Below are 16255 nucleotides of genomic sequence, written 5' to 3' on the forward strand. Positions count from 1 at the left end.
AACCCATTCTTTCCTCCTAACCTGACAATTAGATTTTCACAGTGACTTAGAAGGCCAGGTTCAAATTTAAAATTCTGAATTTCTTGCCTGAATGTTGAAGAAGAGCCAACATTCTCTTGGGGGGTTGCCATGACCACACCTACAGACACTGTAGCCCACACATCCAAGATCTACCCACATCCTCAAGAACAGTCATCCCTTCACAATCCATAGATCTGGGTTGATTCTAGCAGTACAGTTCACCTTCAAGGGGTCCACCCAGGGATACGGCCAGGTTTCCATACAGTAACCTGGTATAATCCCATAATCCCAGGTATCCATACGGTTGCCATGTGGGGAAATCAGCTAATGCAGGCTGCAGTCCTCTCAGCCCTATAAGGTCTAACTCAAGGAAAGAGGCAGGACTGGAAGGTGGCCAGAGCGTTACCCATGAGCACATGGGGCCTGGTACAAAGCATCTCATGCCCAGATCTAAGACCAATACCCCGAGCAGACATATTCCTGATTAGTTAGTGTAGATGTTGGAGAGTAAGAATAGGAAAGTGAACAGTGATGTAAGAAAGTAGCCTTAATATTATTTAACTATTGCTCTGTAACTAATTAGTCCAATATTTAGCAGATTAAAACCACAAACATTTATTAAAGCAAATTTCTCTTGGTCAGGAAACAGGAGCAGGTGAGCCCGGTGGTTTGGGTCCAGAACTCTCCTGAGGCTTCAGTCATGCCGTTGAGCAGGACTGTAACTTCATCAGAAGGCTCCAGAGAGGGTGTGAGCTCTGCCTCCAGCCTCACATATGTTGTTCACAGGCCTCTGTCTCTCATAACCTTTTGTCTAGAAACTTCTATTCCTTGCCACATGTACCTCTTCACAGATGGCATGAGTGTTCTCATGACAGAGCACATGGTTCCCCAGAGCAAGTGACCTAGGAGCGTGAGAACACAGCCTAGGTGGAACTTCAGTCTTTCTTACAATCTAACCTCAAAAGTGACATGCTATCACTTCTGCCTTAAACTGCTGGTCGCACAGTATGGGAAAAGACTACCCACAGTTTGACATACCAGGAGGCAGGCACAGGGGAAGCTAGCTGCTCCACTCCCATCAAATGAGGATTTGGGCTACCAGCTTTGATCCAGAGAAGCCACTCAATAAATTACTTTGGGACGGAGGAAGGAGGATAACGGGAATCATGGAGTTCCCTTAATCGCATTCCATTTCCCACACCTAAGAGTTTACTGAGGGATCAAATGGCTCGTTCTCACTTCTCTGCAAGAAATACGTCCTGAGTGTTTAGACTGTAGATGGAATGCCTTTTCCTAACTACCCATGTCCTTCAAACCCTGCTCACCCCTCAGGTCCAGCTCAAATATCCCATACCCCGTCTGTGAACAATTTCCTGGCTCACCCAATCCCAGCTGGTCTCTGCCCTTCCCATCACCATACCCCTCTGTGCCCCCCCTCCTTTTTTTTTTTAGATTTTTATTTATTTATTTGACAGACAGAGATCACAAGTAGGCAGAGAGGCAGGCGGGAGCGGGGGGCGGGGGGAGCGGGAAGTAGGCTCCCCGCTAAGCAGAGAGCCCGATGCGGGGCTTGATCCCAGGACCCTGAGATCATGACCTGAGCTGAAGGCAGAGGCTTTAACCCACTGAGCCACCCAGGCAACCTGCTCTGTGCCACTTTTTATATCCAATTGTAATTGTTGGGGTTTGGGCTTTTGCCTCCTTATTAAATACCCAGCTCCAAGGCTCAGCTCTTAAGTGGTAGTGACACAATTTCCAGATGAACAGGAATGTGGTATCAAACACTGTGAAGCCTTCTCATGCAGACCTCCGTCCATCCTCTCCCCAGCCACAAGCTCTCCAGGTCAGCCCTGCAGGGATTCCCAGCCACCCCCCACCCATCCCCTCCCTCCTGGACCAGCTCCATGCCAGGTCAGGGCTGTACAAGATCTGCAAAGCCACAGGAAGGATTCTGGTGGGGGCAGACACAGCCCCACACGCAGAGTCTGGAAGGAGAGGTTCACCTTAAGAGCAAACCTCAACTTTCTCTATTCCTCACATTCCCTTCCACAGAGCCCCGAAACCCTCTCCCCTAAATCCCATGGAAGCACAACTTCCAAGGCTTGGGAGTCACACAGAAAGGGGCACCGTGCTGATCTATGACCAAAGCCACGCTCTGGCAAGCTCTGTCCTGCGGCAACCCCACAAACCACAGATTCGTGTGCAGAAATCATCCTCAGACATATCTGATCACCAGAGCCTTTAAAAATTATAGTCCCCTTAAAAGCTTTTCTCTCTCCTCAAAGGATAATCTTTTTGTCCCTCTAAGGCAGCTGACCACAAAAATACAAGTGACCCTTTTCTACAGGAAAATGGGTGAGACGCTTCCTGATTTTCTACGTATGCTCTTTTTCATTCTGTTCATAAAACCTGCTATAATTTTTAATAAAATCTCTGGCAGCCGATGAGCACACCTGACTAAGCAGTTACTCAATCATGCATTTCTAAGCATCATCCCATGTAAGTGTAAATTCAGTGGAAACAGAATTTTGAAGCCCCAGTTGAAATAAAACGCCACTGCAGCTGATGGGCCCTCGAATGCAGACCCTCTGCGTCGGAGCGCAGCGCCACATCTGGTTCCGGTTGCTCATGGTCCACAGTGGCCCACATCCATGGCCATCTAATAGCCGCTTGGCCTTTGTCAGGGCAGCTGAGAGTCCAGCTTGAGGCCCGACATCCACGTCTGCCTCGGGTCTCGGAATCCCCTCCCGGAACCCTCCGAGCTGGCTGCCGCTGTGCTGCCGGCACACAGGGACTCCAGAGTCTCAGCAGGTGGGATGGAAGGAAACCATGGAGATCACAGGCTGGAGCTGCCTGGGATCACCGACAGGAGAGATGAAGCCATTTGTCCCAGGGTTCCAGGCATGTGGAGGGCGAGTGGCCAGGAGGGTCTGTGCCGGCAGTGGGCTAGGAAGTCTGGGGCTGGGAGTGCACACTCGGCCAGAAAGCTGGGGCTGGAACACCCTAGCTGCTCTGAACCCCTGTGTCCTCATCAGCAAAAGGGAGACAACAGTGGTACCTACCACTTAGGGAGGTTGGGAAGATTGAATGAGTTGGTATTTGTGACACTCTTAGAATAGTGCTACATGGTGGGATGAGTGGATAAAGAAAAGACCCTTCTAAATATAACAGTGATTTTCAATTTTTCTCTAAAGGCAAAGAATTCTTTCTTTGATTATAAATTATTGATTATAATTACTGCTTTGATTATAAACTCTTTGATTATAAAATATTATAAAATCTTACACCAAAGCCATATACACATATTTTATGCATGTTATATGCCTACATGTATCTAAGAAAGATCTTTGCAATTCTTACAAATCAGATATACTGTATATGCCTGTATGGTACTAGCTGAGATTTCGCTCTGCTTTGCCAGATGAAGGCAAAGCTCCCCCAGTTATGACGCTGGCTCTGGGCCATCTCCGGGCTGAGGTCTGTTTGCAGATAGCCCGGACCACTCTCTGCCAAGCCGGAATGTGCCGAGGATACAAGGCTGACCGGAGTGGTGCCGCATGGGCCTTGATCTGACAAGTTCAGGAAAGTTCTGAAGGAGTGCCCACTTAGCCCATGCCTTCAAGCTTTTCTGGAGCTCCCACGGACACCGGTGAAGGATGTGGCTTCTGTCCTGGCGCCTGTGAGCCAACATGGCAGACATATTGAAAGGATGGTTTGCCTCATTTCTAAACACCACTGTCAAGGTCATAACTGACCATAGAACATGTCTGGGTCAGGCTTGAATCAGCCTGTCACCCCCAGTGAGGACACTCTTAGGGTCAGGCAGTTGTCATGTAGGGTGTCTGAGGAATTTCCTGGCAGGCTTAGAAAAATAACTCTGGGCGGGGGTTGGGGTGGAAAGGGCTTTGATCTCAGAGGTGGCCAACACAGTACCTTGAGGAAGTTATACATTCCTTCTTTCTCATTCTTTCTTGAATGCAATATAAACAGAAAAAAAGAATTAAAATTTAAAGTTAAAAAATGAAAAAAAAATCAAGGAATTTCTTTTTTTCTTTTTGAGAGCATACTTTCTCCCCCTAGGCCCCTTGACTATTGGTTTTGTTCGTTTCTTGTGGTGAAAGGTCATTACTTCGCATCTAACTTACTACGAACTCAGGATAATTCAGAAAGAAATGTGATTGGAATTCACTTCTGCATCATGCCCTGGAAAGAGACTATGCTAACCAAATGCAGGAAGTGCTTCTGGGTCCATACTTCATGTCACTGCTGGGGCTTTCACTGATTTCACTGGTAGGGCTTACGGACTGTGGTGGTCTGTGTTGCAGACCACCCAATATGAAAATAAACTCAGCCACTAATTCTTTCAGCACACAGCCAAGCCGAATGACACCGAAAGTTATGGCAGGCAGACCACCTTCACCATCGCAGAGAGGCAATGTGTGTGTTGAAATGCACAGGGGTTGACTTGTTGCCTCGCCAGACCCACAAAGTCTGAGGACAAAGGTCACTCCCCAGAGGCAGCTGGAGTGCCTGGTCTAGAGTGAGTCCTTATCTTCTGTCATTAAGATGACCCATCCTCTTAGGAGGTGACAATCCATTTATTCAACTAAGAAAACTGTACGTGCTAGAACCAAGGTAAAAACAGTCTCAACAGAACACCCAAGCAGGAGACTAATGTGTGAGACCTTCTCAGAAAAAATTTGGTTTAAAAACTGGGCCTTAAGGGAGAGGGAAAAATGCACTCAGAATTTAAGACTTCTAGGTAGTTAAGGGAGAACATTCTACATAGAAGAAACAGCAAATTTTCCTCATGGCACGTGGTAGGTACTCAAGACATCTGTGTTGATTAGAAGTTAAGGGGCATATTCTTCTCTTATCACCAAGGGAAGTACCCAGTGTCCCAATGCTTAGGAAATTGGGAATGTCCATTGATAAGTCAATATCTGAAAGAATATGACTCATTTAAACTTTCTCAAAAAGCTTTCCAAAGTACTATACATCAGGACTAAAAACCTAATGCAGATTCCACTTCATCGTGGTATCATTATAGATTTGACCTGAATACACATCAGTGAAAGTAGACCCCAGAAAACATTTCATAACTATGCCATCAGCCCAATTTCAACAAGGCCCATGTGATCCAATATGGCGGCTCACTATGTGCTCGAGGAAGGGAAAGAATAAAACACAGAGTCAGTCACTCTGGAAGCCAACATTGTAACTGCACTCTACGTAGGTCTCCTTGAGAACACCCGTTGGATGTCCTAAGAAAACCGGGAAACACAAGGATTTTACTTGAAAAAAACGAGAGAGAATGAGAATATGAGAATGTATCAATAACCCTTGTGTAGATGAGTAGGCTTAACAAAAGAAGGAAAGGGTTGCATAACCCCTCGGATGTAAGTAGCAGAGCCCTCCCTACATAAAGGGGAACCAGCCCCATGATTCTTTGCCCAAAATTTGAAATGCACCCAAACAAAAAATTTCAAGAAGCAGAAAGTATCACTTCACTCATTTTATATTATTCTTGAGTTCTGCACATCACCTTGTTTCCCTGTTCCGGCCAACCCCTGCCAAAATACACAGGGAAGCCTGTTCTCACGGTGCTGCTGGACCAAGAGCAGGAAGTTCCAGAAAGCCTTCTTATGAAATCAAAGTTCCATTTGCAAACCCAAGGGATTTAGATAAAGGTCATGTGATGTCCTCGAGTGTTAGGTGCTTCACGGAAGTTCAGTTTTACACACTAAAGACTGAAGTAAGGGCCGTCCCCAGGGGCCTCCTCTGGGCACAGCCCTGGATTCCCCCGTCCCGCCCCCTCCAGCAGCAGCAGCCCGGCATTACTACGGTCCTAAAGCAACCCACAACTTGGACTCCCTAGAACCCAACTACCAAATTCTCAACTCACAGGACTTCTTGCCTACATGCCGCTTTCATTTTAAAAGAGAGGTTGAATGTGACAAACAGCGTCACACAGATAATAAAGACATGAATGTTGGGGCGCCTGGGCAGCTCAGTCAGTTAAGCCTCTGACTCTTGCTTCCAGCACAGGTCACAGTCTCAGGATCACAGGATCGAGCCCCACGTCCAGGCTCTGGACACAGCAGGGAGTCTGCTGAAGATTCTCTCTCTCCCTCTCCTTCTACCTCTTCCTAGCCCCCTCCTCTCTCAAATAAATAAATAAATCCTAAGAGGAAAAAAAAGTGAATAAAAACCTGAACGTGTTTGAGCTCTTAGCCCATTGGCAACCTTGGACATGGCCCACACAATGCAACACATAGATTCAATGCTCACATCACCATCTGAGGCTACCACGATAATTACTGCTACTTTGCAAACAAGGAAACTGAAGAATGAAGAGGTTACAAATAACAGCTAAAAATACATAGTGGAGAAGCCGGGCTTCAAAGCCCATTATCGGGTGACCGCCTGTCCACTTAGCCCCCAGCAGAGGAAGAGCAAGCTCGTACTCAGAAGGCAACTTGCAGGTACATCAGTCTGTGTCCAACCCTGTCCACACTGACACAGCCGTGACGGGTGAAGTCCATTCCAGGAGGCCGCAGAGACGCCTCTGTTTTTGTTTTGTTTTATTTCATCGTGCTCATTACCCCGTGCCGTCAGGAAAGATTCAACAATCATCAAACAACTTTCCCACAAGACGAAGTTTGGAAGCCTTCCTGGTTAGCAGGCAAGATTACAGATGGCCCCTGCGTCCCAAGCCCCCGCCCCACTCGCGGGGACTCGCTTCTATCACAGGCCCCCACGCTGACCACGCCCCATCACATGTCCATGTGAGTGAGCTCCACCCGCCTGCCAGCAGGGGTCCTCTGATGGTGACACCAAAGGAGACTTTTTCCCTAACCATTAGCACTCTAGCAGAAGCACCTGAAATGGGATTACCCAGAGTATAAACACATGAAGAGGATTTCCCATGTTTTTGGACCTGAAACATAAGGCTCCATTTTTCCAGGCCACCGCGTTCTCTCGCAGGATCCAGCATGCGATGGCCTGGTGTCATTTGGAGGAACTATGCCCCAGAGCCCAGGGAAATCTGGCCCCGCATCCTGGGCAGGAAGCATGGATTGCTTCCCAGACTCGGGACGTACCCCGAATAGGTACAGGGTCCCAGGACAGGAAACCTGCAGAGCTGATAGGACTGCAGGCAGGGCAAGAGTTGAAGATGGCACCTCTGTGCTCCCTTCCCAAACTCTCCCCACCATGGCACGGACAGCACAAGACAGCTGCGGCTCGCTGGGGGAGAGAAGATCATGAATCTGGAGCAACGGGATGGAGTGGGGTTTGTAGTCCATCTGGAATCTTCAGGCATCTTCTTCCACATTTGTCTTAATCATCAGTGTTTATGTCGTGGAGGGCTTATTGACGCCTCTTCGCTTCTTGAACCTTGTCTTATTCATGTGCAGGTTGTTAGAGCTCCTAACAGGACTGAAGGGGGTATCTTCTTGGCCCTAGGGCTTTCTTGAAGCTTTTTTTTTTTCTTTTTTAAGATTTTATGTCTTCATTTGAGACAGAGAGATACACAGAGATACAGAGAGCATGAGCAGGGGAGAGACAGAGGGAGAGGGAGAAGCAGACTCGCCGCTGAGCCGGGAGCCCGATGTGGAGCTTGATCCCAGGACCTGGAGATCATGACCTGAGCCGAAGGCAGATGCTTAACCATCTGAGCCACCCAGGTGCCCCTCTTGAAGCTCTTTTAGAAAAAAACATCCCAAAGCTCCTCAAATCCTTAAAAACCACTCCTTATCGGATGTTTAAAGTACATACACACACCCACCAGCCGCCATAATTGGTCTGTTTCTGCCCGCACACCTCAGGTGACGGGGGCTGGTATCTGGGAGGATTTCATCCTTTACAGAGTCGGAACTGGCCTCCTATAGCTTCTGCCCATTTATCCTGGTTTTATTCTTTGGTACCATAGTAAATAAAGAAGTTTGGTCCTTCCGTCAAGACGATGGCTCTTGCTCTCTGTTTTCCCTGATGAAGCCAGTCCAGCTGGCTTCAGAAGACATCTGTGCTTCAAACCAGAGGGACAGTTTTCTAAATAAACTATTGAGGAAGGAAAAGCTCTCATGTATCTACCACAAATCACTCACCCTATTCTCCTATAGAACCCAGAATACCAAGACTTGCCAGTGTCTTATCTTCTTGTGTTTGTTTAAATTCTTCTTTAACCCGTCAGTGAATTCCTTAGAAGGCTGGAATGTCAGAGCGAGGAGAGATCATAGAGCCCATCTTGCAGGGAGGGGACACTGAGACTCACACAGCAAATGTCTTGTCCTAAGTCATAACTTCAGGAGTCAGCAAAGCTGGAAACAGAATCCAGGCCCTCAGCTCCCAGACTCAGGCTCTCTCTCTACCTCCTATTGCCTTCTCACCAATAAAAATAGCATGGGTCCAGAACTGTATATGGCATCGGGCATAGAATTTTCTTCTGTACCTATGATGACCACATTTCCCGAACCAAAAGCAGGGGCACATTGACAAATACGAGTGAGCTTGGGGAGGCCATGCAGAATATCTGACACTGGAATTCCTCCCCCAAAAAACTGGGATATGTACTCATACTGTAGGAATAAGAGAAAAAACTATACCTTCCCTATATTCCTCAAAGGATTGGTATAAGGAGTAAGAAGAAGATACATATGAGAGAAGGGGAGATAAAACTTGAAGCAAGTGATATTTCCCATACCTGGCTGTTCAGCTGCTCTTCTCACTCAGTCTTTGCACCCAGAACAGTCTCCTCCTATCCATCCATTTTCACATATTCCGATTGTAGGATTTAGATCAAATGCCAGAGCGGTTTTTGAGTTAATGCGACCTGGATTCAAATCTTAGTTCTGCCCTTTAGTGGTTAATATGACCTGGGACACGTTCCCTCTCTGAGACTTGGCTTTCTCATCTATAAAATGGAGAAGGTAACTATTGCTTAAGAATTAAACTAGCGGGAACCTGGGTGGCTCAGTTGGTTAAGCAACTGCCTTCAGCTCGGGTCTTGATCCCAGAGTCCTGGGATCGAGTCCCGCATCAGGCTCCCTGCTCAGTGAGGAGTTTGCTTCTCTCTCTGACCTTCTTCCTTCTCATGCTCTCACTCCCTCTCTCATATAAATAAATAAATAATCTTAAAAAAAAAAAGAATTAAACTAGCAAATCCAAAATTCATTGACTTTATATTGTGACTCCCTTCAGTGAATTACATTCCTACTTAGTTAGCAACCCACACACAAATCAGACCAGCATGGGGATGGCTATTTTCTCAGCTGCATAGTTGTAATTCTGGTTCAGCCGCTGCCTTCAGATAGTCTCCACCTTGGACAGATAGTACCATCTGAGTCAGCATGGTAAGGAGAGGGATAGGCAGAAGGTAATGGAAAAAAATTTGAATGAGTGAAAAAAAAAACTGAATAAAAAAGTTCAACTCTGTAGCCCCAGTGCCTATCACATAGTAGGCACTTAACTAATGTTTCTTATAGTCACTGAATAAAAACTAAAAATTAAATGTAAAATGCCAAAGGGGGAGACAGGGGTGGGGAGGAGGCAGGAGGACCCAGGGAAGACGTGGCAATCGAGCGAAAGTTTTAAGGCTAAGTGAGTCAGCTCCAGTAGGATGGTTGGGACAGAATGAGGAAGCAGGGGGAGTCGCAGCGATGAGTCCTAGAAACGTCTGCATACAAGGGTAAGGGAGGATAAGAACACATATACAGGCTTCGTGAATGTGTAATCTACGCATTCCCACTGGACCTTGTGGTCAGAAGGGCACCATGCTTGGTTTAACGCTTTGCTGTCGCCGTTTTGCAATTCTTTTTTTTTTTTGTCTTTAAAGATTTTATTTATTTATTTGACAGACAGAGCTCACGAGTAGGCAGAGAGGCAGGCAGAGAGAGAGGGAGAAGCAGGCTCCCTGCTGAGCAGAGAGCCCGATGTGGGGCTCGATTCCAGGACCCTGGGATGATGACCTGAGCCGAAGGCAGAGGCTTAACCCACTGAGCCACCCAGGCACCCTGCAATTCTTCATACCTTTTGAGTAACGGGTCCCACATCATCCTTTTACACTGAACCCTGTAGATTATGTAGATGACTCTGGATATACAACCGCGTTTTCACCACTAATAGTAGGTCAGAAAACCTACTAATTCAGATGTCTGAGATGCTACTCAGCCTAGTCAGCCCCACCTTGAGTAACTGATTGAAGGAATGCCCAGAAATGAAGCCTTCAGCTATGAAGAGGAGAAAGATCATGGGCAAGCGGAGAAAAAGCAACTTGAATCTGATTTGCCTGGAGAGTTCCCTTTATGCAGGAAAACGGTTTATACCAGGTGACAACTAAGCTATTTACTATAAGCTGGGGATAAAGCAGAAATCCCTGTCATGGGATAAAAGCCACAGGGTCAGTTTACTAGCGACATTCCAAGCAGCATTAAAAGGAGGCGCACTCAAATGCACAGGATCCAAGGGGTTAACTTTTTTTTTTTACCTACAGAACAGTAGGGTCGCAAAGAAGTTTTACATTGAACAAAACATATATATACAATATGACAGCAAGGGAGGCCAGCTTTCAAGTCTCTATGTAAACATCACGGCTGACTTTGGAGTTCTGGAACTCTTACTCCTAAAAACCTTATATTTTATTTTCAAATGGCATCCCCCCCTGCCAAGAAGTTACATTTTTTTCCCCTTCTTTAAATAAGCAGCAAGGGTAATGGCATGATGAACAAATTTCATTTCTTCTGTTCAGCTTTTTCCATCCCGAGCACGGCCTCCGCGAGGCCAGATGGCACCAAAGCAATTGCTAGTAAGTCAATACATCTGGCGACATTCCTGAAATGACAACTCTGATGGAGCAATGTCCAGCTCCTACACAAAGGCTCTTTTCAGAACATTTCCACCGGTACTTGTCTGCTATAAGCAGAACCTAATGTGTGAAAACAAAATAAAAGCGAGCCCTTTCACCGCCCGTTTCGTTTTCGCGGCTTTCATTAATGCAACGCTCTGCCTGCCCTACTTGTGCACCTCCACCTGAAACCAACAGGCATTCTGTGCCTGGTGCGGAAAGCCTGCGCCATGCATGGCCTCTGCAAGGCTGACTGTGCTGGACTTGCTGAACGTTCCAAGCAGACTACGATGACCTCATTGGTCTTCGTGCTATAAGCTTGAAGCTCAGTTGGGGAATTATCTGTGGGGAAGAACCATGAAAGAGGGGAGCTTGGGAAGGAACTGGAACCTGTCCCCCATGCCAAACTGTCATGAGGGCATATGAGTTAGGCTTTGGGGGTGACCTGGGACCTTCGGCGGACAACAATCTGTTAGGGAGCCACTAACAAGAACTGGGGCAATATGGCTGGGGAGTGAGGGAAGAGGTCTGCTGGAATCTAGGAGTTTGTAAAACTTACAGTCGCTTCCTGAAAAACATTCAGCCAAGTCTACCCATTCAACCTACTTTCAGCACCGTCTTCAAGTGAGGCCTCAACCCAGTAAGGAAGCGGTCATCTGGTCTACCTCTTTAGCTAACCGTTTTCATCATTTCATTCAAGTAAATTTTTTGAGTGCCAAGTAGGTGTTAGACTCCAGGATATGGTAACAAGCAAGATAGACATGGCTTCTATTCTTGGAAGCTTATGGTCTACTAGGAGACAAGTGATAAACAAGAAAACATAGTAATATACTAGATCATCCTGGTAAAGATAAGTATAATGAAGAAAATAGATATAATAGTGAATAGGATGTTAAGGTAGGTGGTTTTAGATAGGAAAGTCAAGGAAGGCCTCCGACTTGAGCCTAAAGGATAATTAGGAGCCAGCCAGCCATGTAAAGATCCAAGCAAAGAACCATTCAGGCTGAACTGTTTGCCTCAAGCAGAAACCCTAGAGAGGGAATGATTTTGGCTCAAAGAACAGGGGGACATAATGAACCAGAGAATACAGCTAGACAAGATGTCAAAGAGGAAGCTAATGGCTTTGTTGGCCATGGAAAGGAGTTTAGATGTTCCTCTAGGTCAATGGTTCTCAACGGGAGGTTATTTTGTCTCCCATAAAACATCTGGCAATATCTGGAGACAATCTTGGTTCTCACAACTGTGAGGTGGAAGAGAGGTTGATGCCTCTGGCATCTAGTTGATAGAGACCAGAAATACTGCTAAAATCCTACAATATACAGGACGGCCCCCACAACAAAAAATTCTCTGGCCCAAAATATCAGTAGTGCTGATGTTCAGAAACCCTGCTATAGGTGTAATGGGAAAGCAATGGGAAGATTCGATCAGAGAAGAGGCACACCATTACACAAAGAACATTCTGGAAAGCAAAATGTGACATGAAATTCATCACCAGTCACCTTGAAATGTTAACTTGCTGAAGCGAACATTTGTTCTTATTCTGGAAGAAAGCCTGTAAACAACTTGGTGCCATGTTCCCCCTCCCAAACAGTCCCCAAGCATAGGCACCACCAAAGACCAACCTTCCTGGGGCAGCAGCCAACTTGGCGTCACTTCATTTCTTGGCTGCACTGGCCATGTTCCTCTGGCAAACATGGACTGTGCTCTTAATTCTAAGTGACATTTGAGCTCCACATAGGTTGTCTAAAACTGTTGAAAATGCAAATGGCCAAGATACTCTTTTTCAGGTTTACAACTTGGTTCTGGGGATGGACTCAGATGCCCTGGTAATAATTCACAGGCAGGAAGTCTGTCTCCAGGGTTGAAAGGGGAGTTAAAAACTCTGCCAATGGCCAGCTACTTAGTAAAAGGCGGCAAGAATCCCTCTGAAATGTAGTCAACACCAGTGATGTTCCATTCCTTTCTTCATTTAGATGAATGATTTAGAATCATTCAACATCTCCAAGACCTATTAATCAACTGAGGTGAAGATAATAAATGGCATTTTCCATCATGCTATGTGAATTTCACTCTCTGGCTATTAATTTCCTACCAGATCCTTCTAAGCTAACTCTACTCTGCTCTGCTCTACCTCATTTAGTCCTTATTTCCTCCATCATAAAATATGGAAAACGTGTCCTTCACGTACTTGCTGATATATTGGTACAAAGCCATTGCTTAATCACTTTGTCTTCAATAGTCTATCACCCACAACTAGACTATAAATTCTGTGGAAGGAGAAACAGTATCTGGCCATCAGTGAAATGCATTCTATCGAGTTGTGTTCCCCATACCATCCCCTTTCCTCCAGTTTTGCAGTGAAAGGGTTAAACTCTTTGTATACTCCAGATTTGTTTGCTTAATATGAAGCACTTCCCTCTTTGAAGTCAAACACTGGAAGAATTTGCTAAAGCGCGTGGGGTATTTAGCATCTTAGCAATAAATGAAAAACATATTCAAACTCCTAGCAATTGGACATTTGGACTATGGGTCCAGCAACATTGAAACTATGGTGTAAAAATACGAGCGTACACACGTTACATCTGACAGTAAGTAAAGATGCTATTTGAAAGTCAAGAATGCAAGATTTGTAATGTTTCTTTTTTTTTTTTTTTAAGATTTTATTTATTTATTTGAGAGAGAGACAGTGAGGGAGAGCATGAGCGAGAAGGTCAGAGGGAGAAGCAGACTCCCCATGGAGCTGGGAGCCCGATGCGGGACTCGATCCCGGAACTCCGGGATCATGACCCGAGCTGAAGGCAGTCGTCCAACTAACTGAGCCACCCAGGCGTCCCAAGATTTGTAATGTTTCTGTTCAAGTTTTGCTAAATGCTGGTTTCCTCAACACATTCCATCCATTTCACAGAAATATTTAAGGTTATTTTTGAATGCCACCACACTCCCTGTCTAAAACGTGCAAACTACAGCAGAACTATTTGAGAACAATTTGTGAATAAGATGTGCTTCCTTACACATTCTCCACACCCGAGTTCTAGCTTCATAGAGAATCTCACACATGCGTACTGCCATGTGCCATGTACAAGGCTGTCTGCTATAGCTCTACCTGAGTGGAAACCATCAAACTATCCCTCAGGAAACATACAAGTAAATAAACTATGTTTTAATCATATAATAGAATTCCATTAGGCAATTAAAATGAATAAGATTTATGTCTATCAACACCATTAAGATAAAATTTTAAAATTTTAAAGCAAAAAAAAAAATTTTAAGCACATATTTATTGTTACGGATATGTACACACGTAGTTTAGAACATACGAGAACAGACACAAGAATGAACTACATCCAGTCCAAGACATAACTGTAGTCTGGAGGCATGAATAGTAGTGGCCATATTAACACATGTATATAATGTGTCAGCAGGGAGGGTAGGTGGAGAAAGGACCAAACTTCAGCTACATCTGTGACATGTTCTTTCTTTCATTCTTTTTAATGGGATCTGAAGCTAATTTGATAATATTTACTTTTGATGTTGACATAGAAGTAACTGGGTTATTGTTTCCTATGCTCTTTTATCTTTTGAAAGGAATGGAAGTTTGCACGTGTTTTAAAGCTCCAACTAAAGCCAAGTTCGAAAGTTGTTTTCTCATCCTAGAGCTAAGACTGTCTCTGCTGACTAGAATGTCTGCTTTCCTAGTCCCCTCAGCCCCAGATTCCGTCACTGACAATATTTACCCCAGCCCACCAGTACTACCTGAAAACTAATCCAGAAAATCCCATCAATTCTGAACATGCTTAGCTGACAAAATAAGTGACTCATGGGAATGGGATCTGAGAAAACACAAAACCTGGGTTCCCTTTTGACTTTTAAAAAATTAGAGCCAGGAAAAACTCCCTCCAAAGATATAAAACCGTGGTCCTGACATCGCGGTGAACAGTCGTCCCACCTGGCCTCAGGGCTTTGCCTTCATAAACATGTGAACCACATGTCAGCTACAGATGGTCCCATAACTATCCTCTATAACAAGTGGGAAAACTGAGGCATAGAAAGGTTAAGTCATTTATCACAGCTGGTGATAGCAGCAAAATCCTATTGACGATCCTATCAGGATGTCAGCCACAAAATCCTTCATCCCTCCCATTCCCTGAGCTATAACCAAACAGGATGAGCTGTTGACCAGGTTCTTTATATTTCAGTCTATCGGGGAATTGCAGAAAGTTAGCCACAACTCAGGGTTTGAGTTTGAGCGTAAAGACACTCACCTGTCTGTCTGACCAGTGTTCGGTGCACAGGCGCATTTTCCTCACAATTCACTCCACACTTGGGTCTAGACTGACACGGGTTAGGTTCTGTGGCTCGGTGCAGGGCCGGACATAGGCCACTCCACTCCAAAGCACCAGGAGGGGTAGCAGAGACAACGACAGGAGGGAAGGGGTCCCAACTTTTAGTCCAGATGATGCCAATTTTTTACATCTATAACCCGCTGGAACAGCCCCAGTAGTAGCCATATCGCATCTGAATACTGTGGCTCCACATGAGGACTGAATAAGGAACCAAACCTGGGCTGTACCACACTTTGGTCTTAAAGACAGTAAGAATAGATACCATTCATTGGGTTGCTGATAGGTCTCAGGCACTGTACCTGGTATATCCCTGACCTCACCTCCTTTAATCACAGAAAGCTTGCAAGTTTGCCATCATATCTTCACGTCATAGATGAAAAATTGGAGCTCGGAAGTTTAAGTAATTCGCAGAGCCTCACAGTGGTGGAGCTGGGCTTCAAACCAGTTGCTCTAATTCCAAATCCATGCTCCTTCCCCCATGCCTCTTCCCTGTGAGATAGTGAGTTAAATAGTATCCCCCCACCCCCACCCCCCCAAAAAAAGATAAGTCCAAATCCCAACTCCTGGTACCTATGAATATGACCTTATTTGGAAACAGTCTTTGCAGCTGTAATTAAGTTCAGGATCTCCAGATGAGCTCACACCAGATTAAGGGTGTCCAAATGCAATAGACTAACTCCAGAGACTGGTGTCCCTATAAGAGAAATGAGAGGGAGACCTGACAGACACAGGGGAGGCAGCCATATGATGACAGAAACAGATTGCGGGGGGGGGGGGGGGGGGGGGCTTGCTGCTGCTACAAGCCAAGAACACCAGGGGCCACCAGAAGCTGTGAGAGAAGCAGGCAACAGAGTCTCCCTAGGAGCCTCCACAAGGAGCCAGTCCTGCCAACACCTTGATTGTGGATTTCTGGGCCTTGAAACTGTGAAAGCATGAATTTCTATTGCTTGAAAACACCAAACTTGTTGTGATCTGTTGCAGCAGCCCCAGGAAACTAACATGAAACTGTTAGAGCCTGGAACCTTGTACATTTCATCACAAAATCCTG

The sequence above is a fragment of the Enhydra lutris genome, unplaced genomic scaffold (assembly GCF_002288905.1).
Source record: "Enhydra lutris kenyoni isolate GAN:26980312 unplaced genomic scaffold, ASM228890v2 scaffoldscaffold12, whole genome shotgun sequence".
NCBI classification, from domain to species: Eukaryota; Metazoa; Chordata; class Mammalia; order Carnivora; family Mustelidae; genus Enhydra; species Enhydra lutris.